The sequence below is a fragment of the Protopterus annectens genome, chromosome 3.part1, assembly GCF_019279795.1.
Source record: "Protopterus annectens isolate FY-2018-M chromosome 3.part1, PAN1.0, whole genome shotgun sequence".
NCBI classification, from domain to species: domain Eukaryota; kingdom Metazoa; phylum Chordata; order Ceratodontiformes; family Protopteridae; genus Protopterus; species Protopterus annectens.
The window spans coordinates 1,640,279,659-1,640,300,122 of record NC_056732.1 but is presented as its reverse complement, the minus strand read 5'-3'; positions in this window follow the sequence as shown (position 1 = coordinate 1,640,300,122).

The window sequence follows — 20,464 nt, the reverse complement described above, 5'->3', positions numbered from 1 at the left end:
TTGTCAAGAAAAAGCATCTTCAAGATATATGTTTTGTTTTCAAGGTGGGCAAACAGTACCTTCTGCAACTAAAGATGAATGACTGGGTATACAGAGTATCACGGAGTGTATATGAGACAAAACCAAAACGAAGAAGGTAATTTCAGCCTCTCTGAGACTGTTTTCTTGCAAACCATATTCACTTGGGAGATTTGAACTTTTTTGATTCATAGAGATAGGAATGAGAAATTATTTGTTTTTATTTGACATGTTAGAGAGCTGGAAACAATTATAGTTGAAATATTCTTAAAATAATGTTGACAGAATGTGACAAAGTTAGTTCAATATATGTATAGTATATACAATTGCTTTTTAAAGCTAATTAGATAATTTGAACTGCAACATACGGCTGAAGTGGTGCATGGAGTGCTATGATTACACTCCAAAAATGGTTAAATTGCATGCTGGTTCAGCGCTCCTCTAGTCCGAGACCTGAACTTAACAACTTAACAATTGTTAAGCACTCCTACTCGCTGTTAGCATTGAGTCTTGCACTAAAGCCAACAGCGCTAACCAGTAGACAGCAGCAGCAGGACATGAAATGGCTTTGTTTCAACTCCCGTTTCTGCCTGTGTCTGCAACTTTGCAGGAACTAGCTTTATTTAAACTGCTTCCCTTACACAGGGAATAGGTAAAGATGTCCACCACTTCCTCTTCTTTGCCAACAGAAGACATTGTTTTTTTTTTTTTTCATATTTTACTTTTTAGTGACTAGAAGTACATACAGGGGGCCACGGTGGTGCAGCGGTTAGCACTGCTGCCTCACAGCAAGAGGTTCTTCGGTTTGATTCTTGGCTGGGGTGCCTTCGGTGCGGAGCCTGCATGTCCTCCCTGTGGTCGCGTGGGTTTCCTCCGGGTGCTCCAGTTTCCACCCACATCCCAAAGACATGCAGTAGGTGGATTGGACACTCTAAATTGGACCTAGGTGTGAGTGTGTGCGCGTGTGTGCCTTCTGTGGAAGGTTGGGCGCCGGGCTGGAAACTCGACACTGTAAAACTCCACTGCCACTCATGAACAGACAGATGATCTGCTGTGGCGACCCCTAACTGGGAAAAAGCCGAAAGAAGAAGAAGAAGTGACTAGAAGTACATAAAGCAGATAAATCTCTATGCAAGACAAAGAATTATGATCGGATCTCCGATCATAATGGATTTGTATGTATTCTCGACATGGATGCTAAGCTCCACCTGTTGAATTTACCTTGACAAGTGAACTTCTTAGCATCCATGTATCAAATGAATAATAAGATGGTTATGATCTATGACTGGATCAGAATCTTCCATATTAACAATGATTACCACTTACAGAAAGTGATAATCCACATTCTCTATTGATGATTGGAACACGGATTGTATAATCATTGCCAAGGATAAAAAAAAAACTGAAAAAGAGAAAGTGAGACTATTAGGTCTGTTTAGCAGGCATAATGTGATTCTGAAGCTGACATTGTTCATTTTAGTATACACAAGTATAACAAAATATAGATGTTTATCAATGTCTAACCTGAAGTGGACATGAGATACAGTTATATCCTGAAACAGAAATATGGCCTGAAAATGTGAGGAATTGCTAGATTAGGTTATTTCATACATACAATGCTTCTGATACTTGCATTTCCCTTGATGTGGAGTTTACAGATATAATTCGACATGTAACACATTCTTAGAAGTGCCATTTTGTAAGTAAAGGAAGGATGACAGTGCTAACAATACAACTGAGAAGTAAATGTGGAACTTGGTCATAAATCCTCTGTCTCTTTTAAATCCATATTACAATGTCTGAAAATTGCGCATGAACCTGAATTCACATTCCCTTTTTGTCTCTTGAATTATTCCACTAAATCATTAAAACCTAGTGACACCTCCACACATTTCTCTAGTTGCATCCTACTGACGCCTATAGGCATCTAATATTGCCGAGTCATATTTATATTAGTAATTCACAAACCATTCTACATGCATGCTATTAGGAGATGTCATCTTAAAGGATAAATGATGGACAATACAAATGTAATATTATCTGGCCTGTGTCTAGTGCAGGTGGAGGGATATTAATTGTTTGTATAATATTTATATTGTCATAAATGTCATACTTCTCTAAAAATCTCAGCAAGCGATACAGACAAAACTACTTGGCCTAATATGAAAGATCTCAGCATGATCAACAAAATGCTGCTAACTGAATGCATATAAGTTGAGTGGTTGCCAGGTGTTGTAAGTTGTTTGCAAAATATTAAAAACTTAATAGTTATTGTGTTTACTGTGACTTATGAAATCCAGTTTATGAGATAGAACCTAAAGCATATTACCACTATAAAAATGTGCTGAAGAGTTTCTCATTTTCACTTTTTTGGTAACCACTATGATTCAAAAAATATGAAAATTTCTTTGAAATATGAAGACATAGCCCAGAGATTCATTAATGTTACATGCACGTCACTGTAGAACTAACACAACCAGTCACATTTATACAGTGACCAGCACTATTAATCTAACATGCAAGAATCAATGCTACCCTACACTTTGAGCAGTCTCAGCTCAAGCCCAGCATCACAGGCTTGTGGCCATGTTGAGGTAAGGCAGGGCTTGTGTGCATGATGTAAACAAAGGAGTGTACACAGTCCTGATCGGTAAGCATGGGCATGCACATGGCACACCAACAGATAGATTAGTTAGGAATTCATAAAAGTAAAGGTAAGCCTATCAAAACAATTACACAAGGAAGGTTTGCACTGCTGCACATTGCATTGACTGCAGTAATGGATGTGTGGGGACTTCATTTTCATTGTCATGTACATTAAGATAGAAAATAGAGGCAATGTTGAGTAAATGTTGAGAAGTAAAAATGTGTTGTTTTCAAAGATGTGCAAGTAACAAAAGTTTATGACTTCCTATAGCTGATCTGTATCAAAGCACCAATGCAGGAATAATGGAAAAGCACATACATAAATGTGTGGACAAACTGAGAAAAATGAAGGAAAAGATAGACATGCTGCCTGTACAAGTACTGACTGTAGATACAATAATAGCTGTGGCAGTAACTTGCATCTTGAGAAGGGTAGAAAGTCGAAAGAGAACATATCCAAATCATTGTGCAGTACAATCCAGAAGGATATGCCACAGAAAAAGAACTGTCATAATGAACATAAAATAAACAGAAAATTATGCTGCACAGATTTGTAAAATATGACAGAGAAGATGTATGTGGAACATGTCAGGGAAAACTGCACTAAGATGGAACTCTTGGCAGACACAGGTCACTTGCAGGCAGTCGATTAACATCTCTTTTGTGTATGCGTGTATCTCAGTGCATGTCTATAGACACGGTCACAAGTATAATAACAAGAGCACTCCTGAGAGTTACCTTCTAGGTATGATCACAACACAGGTGTGCCTGGTGTCATTATTGTGTAAGGACAACTTGTGTATATGCTGCTTTAATGTATTTTATGTGATTGGACTGGAAAGCATTTGCACCTATGCAAGTGTATTACTATGTATTACATGTGGATGTTACACACACACACACACACACACACACACACACACACACACACACACACACACACACACACACACTCTAATACACTGTGACAGAATACACTTCTGAATGATTTTTTTCTATCCTGTTGGAAATAAATTGTCAACTGAATTGAGCATTGTGAAACATCTTAATACTTGGATCATAAAACACAACGTACCTTACAGGTTGTAAGTGAACTGGGGAAACTGCTAAAGCTTACACATATCAGGTGTAGACTGTCATATAACAATGTCTGTATCCTCTACCTCCTGACCACTGCCCCCATTGAGCAGCAGTCATCAGAGACATTATTCCAGAAGCAAATTCTCAGCTGTTTTTGCTACAGTACAAAAAATGACAATAACTATTCCCCACCATTGTTCTAGCCATTGTGCAATGGAACATGCAATACACACATCATTATACTGGGCATGCTGATAAGGAAGTACAGCAATTACTAAATGAACATCACCCACCCATCCAAAAACCATAACATATAGCATAATACAGGTCTTATGACACTTTGTAATCACTATGTAGCATGTCACACATCAATATTTGTTGACTGAGCTATTCTTGACATTTACTATTATATTGTGAACAAAATAATAAAAGGAGCATACCACTGGATTCAAACTTATGCAATGTACATTGATATCCTCCAGACCTGTGCACTAACTGATGACACTGCAGAAGAATTTGTATAATGTTTGTCAGAAAAAACACACTTGAAGAGATGACTTAAGCATTGTCTGTGAATTCATTTGGACTCCATTAAAGGGAGTTCAACACTTGGCCCTCCCCTTTCCAATTGTAAATGTTTCCACTAAGAGAAGTTGTAAACAACAATTCTCTTGGAAAAAACAAGTCTGCCTTTTAAAATTCTCTTGTACACTTTGTATTACACCTTGCCAGACTCAAGCATCTGCCTATATCTGTGCATAGTCCATAGAACTAGTTATTAACCACTGACACCACAGAACAAATCATATGTGAAGTGCTGTATAGCACACACTTGAAGGTTTTACATCAGCAGTGTGCTAGAATGGTTATGGCTCCCCTAAAATATAGACTGAGGGTTCAAAATACTTTAGCCATGTTAGTGTTCACATGATTGTGAGTCAGTCATGTCATTATCTGTTGATTGAGGCAGTCCTGTCTGTCCATAGTGTCTTACATACATTACCAGATTAGAACCCCTGTCTATCTAGGTTCTCACTCTGAGTATTAACCACTGATGCCATAGAATAAGCCATAAATAGAGGTGTGATAAAGCACATACTTGACAGGATGACTTTGCTGGTGACCTTGAATCCCTATATCTCACTTAAAATGTGTTGCAGGGATCAGAATCCTGTAGCTATGTAAGAGTTAACCCTATGTTAAGTTATCCACAGTATATCTGCTGATTAAGCCATTGTTACCTATTTTTAATTACATGTTATGCAACCATAGTAGTCAGACATTGCTGGATTTGAAATGTGCCTAAGTCCACCCACTAGAGAGCTGTGTATTAACAGCTCAAGCCACAGGAGAAGTCATAGTAGAGATGTAAGAAAGAATAAACTTGAAATAATGTCTGTGTAGTGTTTGAATAGTTATGGCTCTTTTAAAATGTAGTTTGAGAGCTCAAACTCCTTTGGCTATGTAAGGATTAACACAAGTGTCAGCTTTCCATACCATTATCTTTTGAGCAAGTCAGTCCTGTATGTCACTATTCTCTTACATACATGTGTTACCAGATGTGAACCACTGCCTAAGTCCACACTGTATAGAATTGTGGATTAGCTGCTCACATTACATGAAAAGTTCGATTAGAAGTGTCAGACAACACACATTTGATGGGATGACCTCATCATTGTTTTCAAGATACATGTATGATATAAAAGAGAATACATAAATTGGGGGAAGACTCTACTTGTGCAAAGTTCACCTTTAAGGGGAAGTTTGCACATCTCATTTGTTGGATAAGCAAAATCTTATTGTTAGTATTTAACACAATGATGCAAGTACAATTGCTGGATTCAAACACCCTCCCATTTAAGTACACAGTCTATAGAACTGTGTATTAGCTGCTAATGACACAGAGTAAAACTTACTATAAAAGTCAGCACACATTTAAAGGGTTGACTTTGTCACTGTGTTGCAAGGCATATGTATGTATTTAAAGGGAGTGAAAGAGTTGGGGTAGTCATCTTGCCATGTAAAAGTTTCCACTCAGTGGATGTGTACACATCACATCATTTGAATAATCCAGTTCTACTTGTCACTATAGTCAGACACACTAGTACTAGTCATTGATGGGTTTGAATACCTGCCTGTGTAAGTCCAACACCTATAGAACCATGTGTTAGCTACTCATACCACAGGACAAGTCTTACTACAAGTTTCAGATAGCACACACTTGAAGGGATGACTTCATTATTGTTTTGGAAAGCAGATGTAAGACCTAAAATGGACAACAAGAGTTGGATGATTCTTCTCCCTGTGTAAATGTTGTCTCTAAGTGAAAATGTACCTACTACATCTGTTGGATAAGCCAGTCTGTCTTGTTAGTATTTGCTGACATACTCATACATGTTACAGTTGCTGAGTATGAAGCCTGCCTATCAAAGCTCACATTCTATAGAGCATTGTATTAACCGCTGATGCAACAGGAACAGTCTTATTACAAGTGTTAGCAAATAGCTGCACTTTACATTTACATATGTTTGAGGGAATAGACAATGTGGTCTGACAGACAAACAAAACATCAGTGAATATATCACAACTCACAACATTCTGTAGCAATAACTCATATATCACATAATTCACATTTATTGTGTTTTGAATGATATATATGAGTGACACATTAAGGTGCATGGAACATAGTCAAAGATGTCAAACAGTGAAGTGCCACTCATGTATTATTGACTGTTGATCTCAAAATCATTACATGAAAGTTTTGTTTTTCTTTGGCTCATTGACAATCTGTGTGATGTGTGCACAGTGTGCAAGGCAATTACAAGCCATATATGCAAAAAATATACAGTGCATTCATTAATACTACTCTGCAAGCATGTTTGTAATTGTACTGGTTTATTGGAGCGCACTTGGAAGGGTAATGTGTGTCAGTCCCATAATCATTTACATCATGAGGTAGATAGATGGCAGTATAATGAACTCCTCATACCTTGACTACAAAAAGTCAATAAACCATACACAAGTAATATGAGTCGCTAAACATTATTTTTACTCTGCCACAAACACTGAAGCGCACTGCTACCAAGCTCATTTGCACAGCTAATGGCAAAGTATTTGTGGAGGCAGAATTATTATTTTTAGTTTTTAAAATAGAACGAGAAATGGTAGTGGACTTGATGCCAAGGGTTGTGCAAATAACGAGTAACGACATATAGGCATTTCTGTTTCTGAGTCATCTCTGCCCATGTGTGTGTTGTGTGAATCCTATGCTTGTCATCATTAAAACTCCGTCATGCTGTTTACGGTAGTGTTCAAATTAGGGAGCAAGCAGAGGTAGGATAATAGAACACTATTTAAGGAATGAGCAGGAGAGTGGTGGGGAAGTAACATCTGTATCCACTACTTCGCCTGGTAAAATTTTATATGAAAGAAAATTTAAATAACGTTGTAGACAATGCTGGATTCAAACACTTGCTAATCCTACTAAACAGTTTCCGCACCTGAGCATTATCTGAGCACACAACAGAGGAAGTCATCTTTCAGCTACCAAAAATCACACACTTGAAGGGACCATGAGAAAAGTATGAAACATAAAACTGTTTGTGCATCAAACTTCACAACAGTATGAAAAATCATACCTCTCAACCTCTTAGCACTAGAAATCTGGACAAAACCAACAATAATGAGGGTTAAAGTCCAAAAATCATAGATTTTAAATATTGCTCTTATAAACTATCAGTATTACTTTCTATAGCACAGCAGGGCTAACCATAGTAGCTTGAAGAGCACCTGTGGCGGAGGCCAAATTAATCAGTTTTTGCCATAAGACATGAAGAGTCATCTACCATTGCTTCATATTGTTTTTTTCCAAACATTTTCATTGAGTTATCACTTGTGACATAGGCAATTTACATTCATATAAACGTAATCGCACTATAATTAACATAACAAACATTTTACTTCACATATATTGCTATATTTCATATAACCTAAGCACAATTACATAAATTATTTAACTCCTGCCTTTTTTAACAAGAAACATCTTTATTAAACCATCACTTACTACATAGGCAAACATACATTTATACAAATGAAAACAAACCACACAGACACAATCCTAGTTGCAAGCATTTTACATCACAAATCATACTGACACACTCCCTGTTGCAAACGTTATACATCACTTATAATCACCCAATCTTTTTCAAACGGTACATAGCTCATTTAAGTCCTGCCACCTTTTGAACCTCATTCCTCCCTTGTATATATTTTCCTACAATTCCCATTTTCCTATGTAGTTTGCTCCTACCCTTTTCTAAAGATCTCAATTCTAGTTGTTTTATCTCTGTTGCTATATTCACTACTTCTAGTACAGTTGGTTTAGATTTTGATTTCCATTTTCTAGTAATTGCTTTTTTGTTAGCCGCCATTATTAGACACAGCAAGGGCTTACCATGCCTAGGCAATTCTGATTCTGTATCGTAGCTCAGAAAAATCATCTCTCTCGTCAGACCAATCTGGCCACTCAGTATCTTCGACAGTACATCCCACAGGCAATCCTTAAAGTCTGCCAATTTACAGCACTCCCAGAAAATATGGTCCCAATTACCTCTTTCTTCCCTAGTCACACCTCCAACATTTGCTGTTTGCCTGAGGAAACATTCTTTGGAGTCTACTTGGGGTATACAAATATCTATGACAACATTTCCAGGCAAAAATCCTAAATATTCTAGATTTTGTTGCATATTTGGGATACATACAGCTAACCTCCCATTGTTTCTTTGTGAATTGCTTAGCCAGTTTCTCTTCCCAAGCCCTTTCTAACCTCCTCCGATTGATTCTTATAGTTATCATGCAATATTTTATATGCTGTACTAATTATTCCTTTCTTAATGGCAGCTTCTATTCTAGATTCTACTAAAACTCTACAAGTGCTGGTCTTTCATTTAGGACTCTCCTATTTTTTTCTCTTTGCCTATACTCTGATATTAGTCCCTGATAGGGAAGGCAGTCTCTAACCTGCAGTCCAAATAAATTATTGGCGTCTTCCCATTCTATCATCTTTTTCTCTCTAGTTATTTGCTCCCAGTACCTTGGTTCCTCTGCCATTTTTCTCAAATAAATTGCAACCCCTCTAACCTATTGTTGAAATCCCTTATTGCAGTCATTCCTATCAGCAGAATCCCCTTTCTCCATTCCCATGTTAGTTCTTAGAATGCTTTCTGCTACTTTATGGATATAATATTCTGTATGAGTATTGTTATTCTCCTTAAAGGCCTGCATCCAAAATCCCAGTCTCTCCTTGTTTCTTGAGCTTTCCCATGTTTCATCATCATCCCTTTCCTCTTTGAAATATTGTTTTCTGCTTGTGCTATGCATAGGAGTCTTAAGTGTGTAGCTGTGAAATACCCCTTCAAATTGAGTAAAGCTATTCCTCCCTGTTCTACTGGAAGAAGCAGCTTATCCTACTTGACTCTTGCCATCTTCTCCTGCCAGATAAAGTCCTTCAGCTCTTAATTAATTGCTATCCACAACTTCTCCTCTGGTTGATAAGAATAAGCCTGATCTGTGTATAAGACTAAAGGGACTAAAAGCATTTTAACTGCTTGTATCTTATCCATATCCATATAACAAAGCATCCATTTTCTCTGTTTTCATATTATCTTTTGTTTAGCCTCTTTCCACATATCCTTAGCTGCCACACTAGAATCATTTTAATCCTAAATACTTTATTTTATCATGTCCTCAAAATATGGATATTCCTGAACCAATTTGTGTGTGGGTACATAATTTACAACTATCACCTTTGTTTTAGCTTCATTAATTTTGTATCCCAAAAAGATCTGAGACTGTCTCAAAATGTTCCACAACACTGTAATGTCTCTTTCTGGTTTTGTCAGGTATAAAATAATACCATATGCAAATAAAGCCAGATTTTCTTGATTACCATACCAATTATATCCTTGAATTTCTGAGTCCCTTATTTTCTTTGCCAATGGTTCTAAATATAATGCAAATAATAAAGGGGGGGGGGATAGGACATCCCTGCCTGGTTCTTTGCTCAAGCAGAAATTATCAGAGAGGACCCCAGCCACTTTAATTTTTACCTCCAATCTCTCATATATCCTCCAAAGCAACATTATAACTTTTTCAGGAAATGCAAATGCTTTCACTGCCCTGCTCATAAAGTCCCAGCTTACTCTGTCAAATGATTTGTCTACATCAAGACCCACCAACTACAATGGTATTTCCTTACATTCTGCCTTACTCTAGATAACCAATGTTCTGTTAATGTTGTCAAATGTTTACCTCCCGTCCACAAACCACATTGATCTATATATATATATATATATATATATATATATATACATATATATATATATATATATATATATATATATATATATATATATATATCAGTTTTGGCATCACTTTTGCCATTCCTTTAGCCATTATAGACATGAAGACTTTATAATTATGGTTTAGTATTGAAATGGGCCTGTATGAAGCCGGGTCTGACAAATCTTTACCCTCGTTAGGTATTACAGCTACCACTACTTTCTTCCAGGATGTTGGTACTTCTCCTCCTCTTAAAATACTGTTAAACAAACCTTCCAAATATTTATCAATCTTTTCCTCTTAGCTTCCAAACTTCCACAGGAATATTATCTATTCCTGGGGACTTTCCTGTAGATTGGTTATACATCACAATTTTTATCTCATCTCCTATCCTAATGTTAGTAATTGAGCCTCATCTACCTCTAACCTTGGCATATTTAATTCTTCCATAAACATTTCCATTTGTATATTTTCTTGATTTTCATATTTCTTTGCTTTATAGAGACTTTCATAGAATTTCCAAAATATTTCTAATACCTCTACACGATCTCTTGTTACCTTCCTTGTTTCAGGCTCCCTAAGTTTGGCAACAGCCCTTTCTACTTTATGTTGCCTGAGTCATTGTGCTAAAAGTTTTGTGCTCTAGTGTTATTATCAAAAAAACAGTTGCTTAATAGCAACCTTTCTAAATTTGTGCATATTATTGAGGAAATCCCTTATTTTCTGTCTAGCATTCTGCAGTTGATCCTCTTGTTCTGTGAGATTCCCCCTATTCTGCAATACTTTAACATTTGTCAGTCCCTCTAAATAATTCTTGTTACTTCTTAACCATAGCTCCCTTTTTTATTTCCACCCTGTTTTTAAACTCCACCTTAATTTTATCCCACTCCCTAGCTATATTTTCTGAAGAAATGTCTATCCTCTCTAACAGCTCCTGAATAATCTCCACTACCCATTCCGTAAATTCCTCTCTTTTCAACAGATAGATGGGAAAGTGCCAATGTCTCATTTTTATTCCATTACCCTGTGTTTTTTATTTTAGCTATTACTGGTGCATGATCTAAAATAGTTATTGAGTGAGTATCAAGACCTTCAGTTAAATGCACGTTCCTGTGAAATGTAAATTCTGTCTAACCTAGCCCAGCTTTATATCTTGGGAAATAATATGCAAATTCCCTCCGAACTCCAATTACTGAATTCACATCTTCCATGCCAAATATTTTCATAAATTTCTTCAAATATTTACATTCCTTTGTTGCATTTTCCCTTCTGGGCCCCCCAGGCACATCTTCACTGCTGCAAATCAAATTCTAGTCCCCACCTATAATTAATATTCCTCGCTGAAAATGTATTATTTCTCTCACATTTTTTTTTAAGTTCCATTATAGCAGTTTTAGGTGGAATGTAAATACATACTAGTGTAATCCTTCTTCCTTGCCAGTAGCCCCTTAGCACTACAAATCTGCCATTATTATCTTTTTTATCCTCTTCTATCACTATTGGAGCTCCTCTTGCAATTAATATAATTACTCCTGTTTTCCTTTGTTCCAGTTATTCTGCTGAATAACCATCCTTAAAACCTTTCTTTATCAAATTCACATGTTCACTTCTTTCTAAGTGTGTCTCCTGTAACATAGCTATTTGTACTCTACATTTTTAATATAGCTCACTACTCTTTCTTTTTTGTATTTATCTGTGAGGCCATTTACATTTAAAGACATTACAGAAAACAGCATTGTATTTAAAATTTATTCTTACCTTTTATGTATAATAACTTTTTGTTAAATGTCTAGTTGTAACTTTTGTGTTACATGCATACACTGTTTGGCAGGTTGAACTTTTATACAATTGTTTCTTGGTTTACCTCCATATGGCCAACTGGTGGATGGTCGAACCCGAATGCCTGAAAGGAGTGCAGCAAAAATCCACATTTGCGAACGCAGATGTTGTGAATCACAACCCCCCGCCCCCTTTTTGACACATGCTAGCACTCGTTTTGGATGTAGAGCAGTCGGAAATGTCATATTCTGTGTTTTGTGCAACATTCTGACCATTCAACATGCCAAAATTCGCTAAAGAAAGTCGGACATTTATGGGTTCGAACACTGTGTGTTCGACTATATGGAGGTAAACCTTGTTTGTTATACAACTTTTTGTTTCATTGGTTCATATTGTTGAGCAATGCCAAGAATTGTGTAAATGCTGAGGACAAAAATAGAGAATTTGGTTTATGGGCCATCTCTGGCCATATATGTGGTGTGTGAATCTACTTTTTACCAGATAAAAGGTGTTAAATGAGGTTGATAGGACAGTGGTGAAAATGGGAAGTGAGCAGAGAATAGGACACTGGGGGAGTTATTAAGGAATATATAGAATTGGTAGAATAACATTGTATTCATACCAAGAATTTAAGAAATTTGAATAGTCACATCATAAAGGAGTTATGGCAACAACTTAGTAATGTTCTGTGATCAGCTGGACCAAATCAAGTGTGTTATACACATGAGTATGCAATGTCGAGAATTATGTATGGGGAGTAATCTTTGTGAGACAGGGGCCCTTTTAATTTTCTTTTAGGATAGAGAGGAATGTATAAGATGGGTAGGTATGTGGGGTAGGTTAGGTAGCTGGCACAGGTACAGGGAATACAAGACAGACAGCGATGGTGACAGACACAAAGTGGTGGGGGACACCATGATTGGGATAGGTATGGGACTTGTGCATCCCCATTCAGCATGAATGCAGTGGGAATCTAGTCCTCATCCTCTGGCTGAGCTGTCATCACTATCTCCTGTGCCAGACACCATGGGCAGTACCAGATGGGGAAGCAATTTGTCTATTTGTGCCAGGATTTCTTCAGTCTGGCTAATACGGGCATCAAGGCCCCTCTCCATGATCTCCTCCACCAGCCCTGTTAGGTCTTGTCAGGTGACATAATTATCACCTCAACTGACACTACTCACATTGGGTGCCAGTGCACCATATCCCTAGGCAGTACCACCTGGTGCAGGTGGTGGAGGTAGTGCAGGAATTGTGGAGGCAACATGGTCAGGTTGTGATGCAGAAGTACTGGGTGCTTCTTTTACCTGTGGTGGTACCACCACAGCCACCTGTGGAGGAATGGTGGTTTGAGATCCTGTGGCCAGTGTAGATGGTGATGCTCGTGATTGTGTTGCAACAAGACATATATAGTCCACATCTCAATAAAGGAAAAGAGAGAGAGAGATAGGGTAGAGAGAGAGACAACATAGAACATATCATAAATGTCATGTAATTGTAATATATCCTAATCCATGCATATTCCTACATAAATATTTAGATTTGTCAGATCCAAATATGAATGTGATGGTGTACATATGTGTTAAAGCAAAGCTTAATCTCATCAGTATCAGATATATTATGCAAATAGTGTGACTGCAGGACAGCTGCTTTATGCTTTACAACTCATGAAATGTCTATTTATTTTTTATTTATTTATCTTTTGTTGAGTGGGAAAGTCCAACTATGACAGAACCTATTTTCAGTGGAGGCCTGGGGAGAAATGCTCAGGACACATGCCTTTGGAATATGGCAGGAAACTGGAGTATCTGGTGGAAACTCATGCGAATGCAGGAGGACATGCAGACTCACACAGAAGGCACCCCAACAGAGAATCAAACCGAAGAACTTGCTGTGAAATGACAACGTTAACTGCTGCACCACTGCACTGCCCCATAGGTCTGCCCTATGTAAAGTAGGTAAAATGTTGTTCCAAGTTATTGATTGCAGAATAAGAAATGTTAATTAATATGGACTAATTGATGATGCTTGGATTTGATGCTTGGATGTGAACCCACATACATCTGTGTTTACTTACACATTGGCTAACGCATGTTGCAAGAGCTATTCATCCAGGTATGTATGATCTGCAACGTAGAGTCTGCCTATTCATGTATTACTGTGTCATGGACTGATGTTCAGAGAATCAATAAACTATTTTTACAATCACTGCTATTGTGAAATGACAATCAATCATACCTGACCCATACTTACCCCATGCCTCTCTGAAGAATTGTAGTCTTTCCTGTTGTGCATCCCTCTTTCTGTCAGTCTCTGCAAAAGCTGTGCATAACAGAAAACAAATAATGAACACCCATTTCAGTTGTAAGAAATGGTTTTCTTTTGCTTTGTTATGGGTCACTATACCTAACACAACTCAGGTGGATTGCAGTTCTCATAATATTCCTTCCATCACCAAAGGAGGCCCTGCTTTCACTTTTTCAGTCACTGTAATAGTGACAGCATTGTTAACCCATGCATGGGATGCCAGTTGTACTGGTGACAGCCTTGGCTAAGCTAGTCCAAGCCTCAGCTTTGTAGTGAGAGCCAGTATAGTTAACCTGGCTTCTGCTATAGCATTTAATGAGGAGTCCTACGAAAATCTTGGATTCCTTCTCACACCACCTCTATGCTCTAAATGGAACACTTCACCATCACCTGCTATGTCTTTTCAAAGATCTCTGGAAAAATGGTAGGGGAATTGGCACCCAATTCAAGTTTCACATCTACTAGCCAGTGCACAACGATATACAAGCTATAAAACCAGATTTGCTCAGCAGAAAGCACAGAAATGGGCCAGAATTAAATGTATTATTTCTACAATGTCCACTTTAGGTGAGAAACATGGCAGTAAAACTTGGCCATGTATCCTGCTCAGTGTATATACAAATGATCCACAGTGACTCCAGCAACTGATGGTTAAGGTTGATATCTCAGTTACATTTCAAATGCTACCTCTGTGCATGTACTCTGGAGTAGTTGATAACATTTGTAATATGAACATTCTTACAAACAAATATGACATGATGATTCCCATGATATTGTTGCCGTTCTGTGCTGCTCTTATTTAAATGCCCTGGGATACATAGACAATTGACAACTGTGAGTGATAGCACCTTGGAATCAAATCCATGACAAAAAGGAACATGAACTCCTGAATTTTAACTGATGAGAATTGAAGCCAAGCTTATTTGTGCACTATCTTAGCACACGCATAATTAGTTTCTGATTTTTTTGCCAGAGGACATGAAGTTTTAAATCACTACAGTCATTTCTGTAGCCTGATAGTGGTCCATGACAGCTGTCACACAAAGAATAGTCAACAGTCTTAGAATTGTTTACTGAGTGTGTGATTAGCTTTTGTTTTCAAAGACTTCATTATGCATGTACAGTATAACACATATTCAGGAAGGGGCCATACAGAGTTTTCAGGAGGTTATGTTCTCCATAGCAGCAGTATTATGTAGACTTGGGACAATTAAATATATATTTCAATATTTCACTGAAGTAACATTTAAACATATTTGGAAAGATATGTTGCTGTGCTCCTCATATTTCCCTAATTCACTATCTTGCTGATAGCAATGCTTCATGGTATTGCACATGTACTGTTTTTGTCATCATATACACATAAATGTGTTTCACTATCATCAGTGATATGTCTAGTGCAGGTGATACAGATCACATTTCTCTTGTTTAATAGCCATAATACATAATTATATTGAGCATTAACATTTTAAATTGCATGTGTAGTTCAACTTAAAGTACAGAAAAACATGATCATGTATGTATCATGGCCCATAAAGGTAAACTATCCTTAATGTGAATTCAAACCCTGCCTGCTTGCTCTTTCAGTCAGAAAATACTTCATTAACATGTTGAGCTATTGAGAAAGTTACATAACTCCAGTATTTTTTATGTTCAGAAATGTCCAAAATGCTGACTAAAGGTGTACAACCACCAGTCTCATTTGCATGACAACTGGATACGTCGTTGGGCATTTGACAGAGGAAATGAACTGCCATTCAGTTAAGGACATTGTTAACAGGCACCAATGTGTAATGCCATTGTCATGCAAAGGATAAAGCCAGAAAAACTGTATTCATAACCAGTGTGATTATTTCTCAATATTAGCGTTTTATACAAGTAAACTATTTATAGTAAGGATCACTACTTTCACACCGATGGTACCCTCACAAGATTTGAACACTGTGTCTCTGGCATTAAAAGAAAGATTGACATGATAAACATGTTTTGCCATCTGAACATTTACATACAAAAGTAGGGAAAGTCTAGCACATGTACTTAGCATTGTACTTCTGAAATTTACAGATAACCTACACTATAGCCATGTTATCACACAGTTGTCATTTACCCATGGAAACATCCATTCCCAGATATTAAGAATGAGGTCATAGTTCAGGCTCTCTATTTCCCTGGGACATGGCTCCTAAATCCTCATTAAGCTGACAAGTCCTTCTGTGACTATATCTGGTGGCAGCTGGTTGGTGATGTGAATGATGTGGGTGGCCAGGGTCATGAGCACAATAGTGCCCGACATAGGGCTGCTAATATGATTAAAAAGGCTACTGACAGACCCAAGGCTGTCCCATGGGAGCATAGAGCTACTGAGGGGTGGACTTTCAACTGGCCATAACTCAGAAAAGTTCCGCAGTGCTGTGATGGATGTTGTGGCAGAGGTGGAGGACAACCAGAGGATGTCCACTAATGATGTCCCAGGTGAGCCAACTCAAATATATAATTTACTTTTTTTAACGTGTCTATTAGTTGTCTTAAATTATATGCTTAGACTGTATCTATGAACTGAAATCTGTGTGTCTAAGGACATCTGGCATTGAGCTACACTGAGCATCTACACATGGTATGGCCATACAACTCTTTAAGGTAATTTGCATGTGTGGTTGATTTATTGGGTCTATATTAGAACACCAAACATTCAAAATGTCGAGTGCTCTAATATCGACTCGCTGAAAATATCAAAGAAGTAGAAAATGGAATTTTTTCCTAGGGAAAGAATTTGGTTGTCCGTTTCTATTGCTTTGGTATTTTCAGTGCTTTGGTGGAAAGTTACGGGTCGGGTTCAGGTAAGTGTGCGATTGAGTGCGGGTTAGGTATGTGTGCAATTGTGTGGACATGAGGGTTAGGGCGGATTAGGTGAGTTAGGGTTAGGGCGGGGTTATGTATGTGTGCGATTGTGTGGATGTGAGGGTTAGGGCGGGTTAGGTGAGTTAGGGTTAGGGCGCGGGTGAGGTGAGTGTGCGATAGTGACGGACCTTAGGGTTAGGGTTTGGGTTAAGGTAAGTGGATAGTTAGTGGTGTGTGTATAGTTTAGTGTAGGGTTAGGTGTAAGAATTTAGGTGTATGTGTGTGGATTGCTGTTTGTTTGGTGTGCTTGTGTTGTGTGTATGTGTTTTGGAACAGCAAACTTTTTCCCTATGAAAAAATTTGCTGTTCTAAATGTTCGATGTTTAGTGTTTTCGATTGGTAGGGTTCGATATTAGAACACTCGACATTTTGAATGTTTGGTGTTCTAATATAGACCCGATTTATTCAGGTGTAGGTATTACATTGTAATTATGATTGTAGGAGGTACTGCCAGACATGCCAGGAGAAGTAGGGCAGTGGCTGTATAACATATGCCAGCACAGCTAGCTGGAATTTTGTAAAGAATTACATGGCATTTGTGTATCAAACTGATTTGCACAGATGCTTGTGTTTAAAATATATTTTTAAAGTTGCTTGTGTTAAAATGTATAAACAGTGTTTCCTGCTGGACAGAAAATAAATATACATGAATTATTGTAACAGTTTAAATGTATACATTGTAACAGTATATACTGGAAGAGAAGAGGTTAATCCACCTGACTTTGAAAAAATATTCTTGAAATGAAAATTACTTCATGGGTTAAGCCATAACAATGTTATCCCACAGTTTTGAAGGGAGCCAGAGACACAATTTCTGTACTAGAGAATAGTTTGTAGCTTCTGTAGGAAGAGTTGAAAGGTGTTATTGTTTTATGGCTTCCAGATGCTTCAAACAATCTTAGAAAAGCTTCAGATATGTATGGTAGCACATAAGTGCTAAACCCTAGGAGCTTCTAGTGTTGGTAATAGTGTGGGAACCAGAAGTCAGATCTTGATGAATGTGATGTTATTCTGTACATAAATAATGTTTTAATATTAGAGGAGGCTGAAGTCTCAGGGGTAGTCTGTTCTTGGAAACCTGATTAGAAAGACCCTCACCACATTATCTTGCCTTGCGGTACTAAGCAACTTAACTAGGGATCAGTAATTCTTTCAGTCAGTCAGGAAGAAATAGTGAGATTAGCTAAAAACAATTTTTCTGCATGAAACTTTCCATTTGTGCTATTTTCATAGGGTCATAGATTAGTACTAAGCTAACTGCCCTTTGCAAGCCATTTTAAGCCTAGCCAGTTATACCTTAAGAGACTCAAACCCTGCACCTTGTGTTTGTAAGACAAACACCTTAACCATTAGGCCACCCTCTCAACCTTTATTGTTATTTTATATTTTTATTATTTCCTGTGATTAAAACACTGGTGTTTACTATAAATAGATATTTAGTACTTTCATGTTCTCTTATTATTTATTATTGAATATATTTAAACTACTCATTGTGGCTGATCTTTCATAAAAAATATTTAAGCTTTGAGACTATTTGCATATATTTATTTGGTGATAACTGTGGCAACTCCTGAAAGCCTTGCTGCTTGGTCAACATTATCATTTGTATTAATATTAAGTTTGCTTGGTAAAACTGGATATCCTTTTAACAGCATTATAATAACTGACTGGTGGCAGTTAATCTACATTATAGTCTGGGCAAAGTTGGTAGAGTGGGTAATCTGTGCTAGCCTTTCCCAGGTGTGTGTGTGTGTGTGTGTGTGTGTGTGTGTGTGTGTGTGTGTGTGTGTGTGTGTGTGTGTGTGTGTGTGTGTGTGTGTGTGTGTGTGCATGTGTGTGTCAGCTACTAGCAGATACATGAAGCACTGGATTCACAGAGAAAGTGGTGGAGGACTTGGCTTGGGCACTCGGCTGAGAACGTAAATCTTAAGCTGTTCCAGTTGGGAGTCTTACTGGGGACCTGGGGGAAAGACAGATATAGAGAAATCCAGACCCCAGGCTGACTGTGTTCCTTGTGTACTGTTAAAGGAAAGTGTGTTTGATGCAGAGAGGTCTATATCTAGAAATACTGAGTGTATCCATTTGTATTCCAAGTGAACGTCCCTCTTCAGTGTCTGTTGTGAGGATTCAGGCTCCTTGATTACTGCTCCAGAGTGGGGACGTCACATATTGGTGAGCAGTGGTGTGGATACTGAGCTCCTGTAACCTGTAAGCAGTTGTCACTAAAGGTGTACTCTCAAGCAGCCACAATGTAGACATTCAGAGTTTCATATCACAACAGTTTTATTAATTTTTTTTTGTTAGTTTAGCTTAGTCAGGGAAAGAAGTCAAATATGTCAGCAGAGGATTATGTCAAGCTGACAAAGAACCAGTTGGCCAAAATATGTGAAGCCAAAGGACTGGTGCATGCCAGCCTGACTAAAAAGGAAATGATTTCAGCCTTAGTCTCAGCTCAGATCAGCAACCAGGAGGATAACCAGTATGTTGATGGGACTTTGCAGCTTTCAGAAACAGGACAGTTCACCTTTTCCTCAGAGGACATAAAAATCTGTCAGGAGTTAAAGAGACTTGAACTGGAGGCCAAACATATGAAAACAGAATCAGCCGAGGGACTGTGGCAGGCAAAAATCAAAAAAAAAAAAAAAAAAAAAAAACAGATGGAATTAAAATCAGCAGAGAGACTGCAGAATTTGAAGGCTGAAGAAAATGAGAAGCAGCATCAACATGAGAGGGAGATGCTGACCCTTCACCAGGGTCATGCAGGTAATGAGGAAGGGAATTACTGAATCCCAGAAGCAATAAAGGTCAGTAAATGTCTTCCACAATTTACAAAGGGTGATAATGCAGTAACTTTTGTACATGCAGTTACACACACTCATGCTTGAAGACAGGCATGTGGGTCTGGTAGCTGGGGAGACCCAGACAGACACCACACCTGAAGCCAGGGCTGGTGGTGTGGCTATTTCAGGGAGGGAGCTACCCTGTAGCAGTGAGCCTGAAGGTGAGCCACAGCTGCTGGTAGGTACTGATGTTCCTTTAGACAGAGTGACTGCAAGGGCAGAAGTAAGTGGTAGTACCCAGGTTGACAGTGAGGTACCACTGTCAGAGGATACCAGACTTCCTGTGGAAGGGCAGCTGGGAGGAGTCACAAAAGTAGAGATGAGACAAGTTCTGCTCTTAGACTACACTAAGAGGCTTGAGGGAGGTAGCTATGAAGGCACCTGATTCTCAAGGAAAAGGGGAGTCTGTATACTAGAACGCAGGGTTACTGTATAGAGAATGGACCACTGAGGGAGGGCTAGAGGGTGAGGTAATGCAGACTGAAGAGTTGAAATATGGTACTGTGTATATTATGTTTTTTTTTCCTTCTCAGTGACACATTATCACTTTTAGAGGA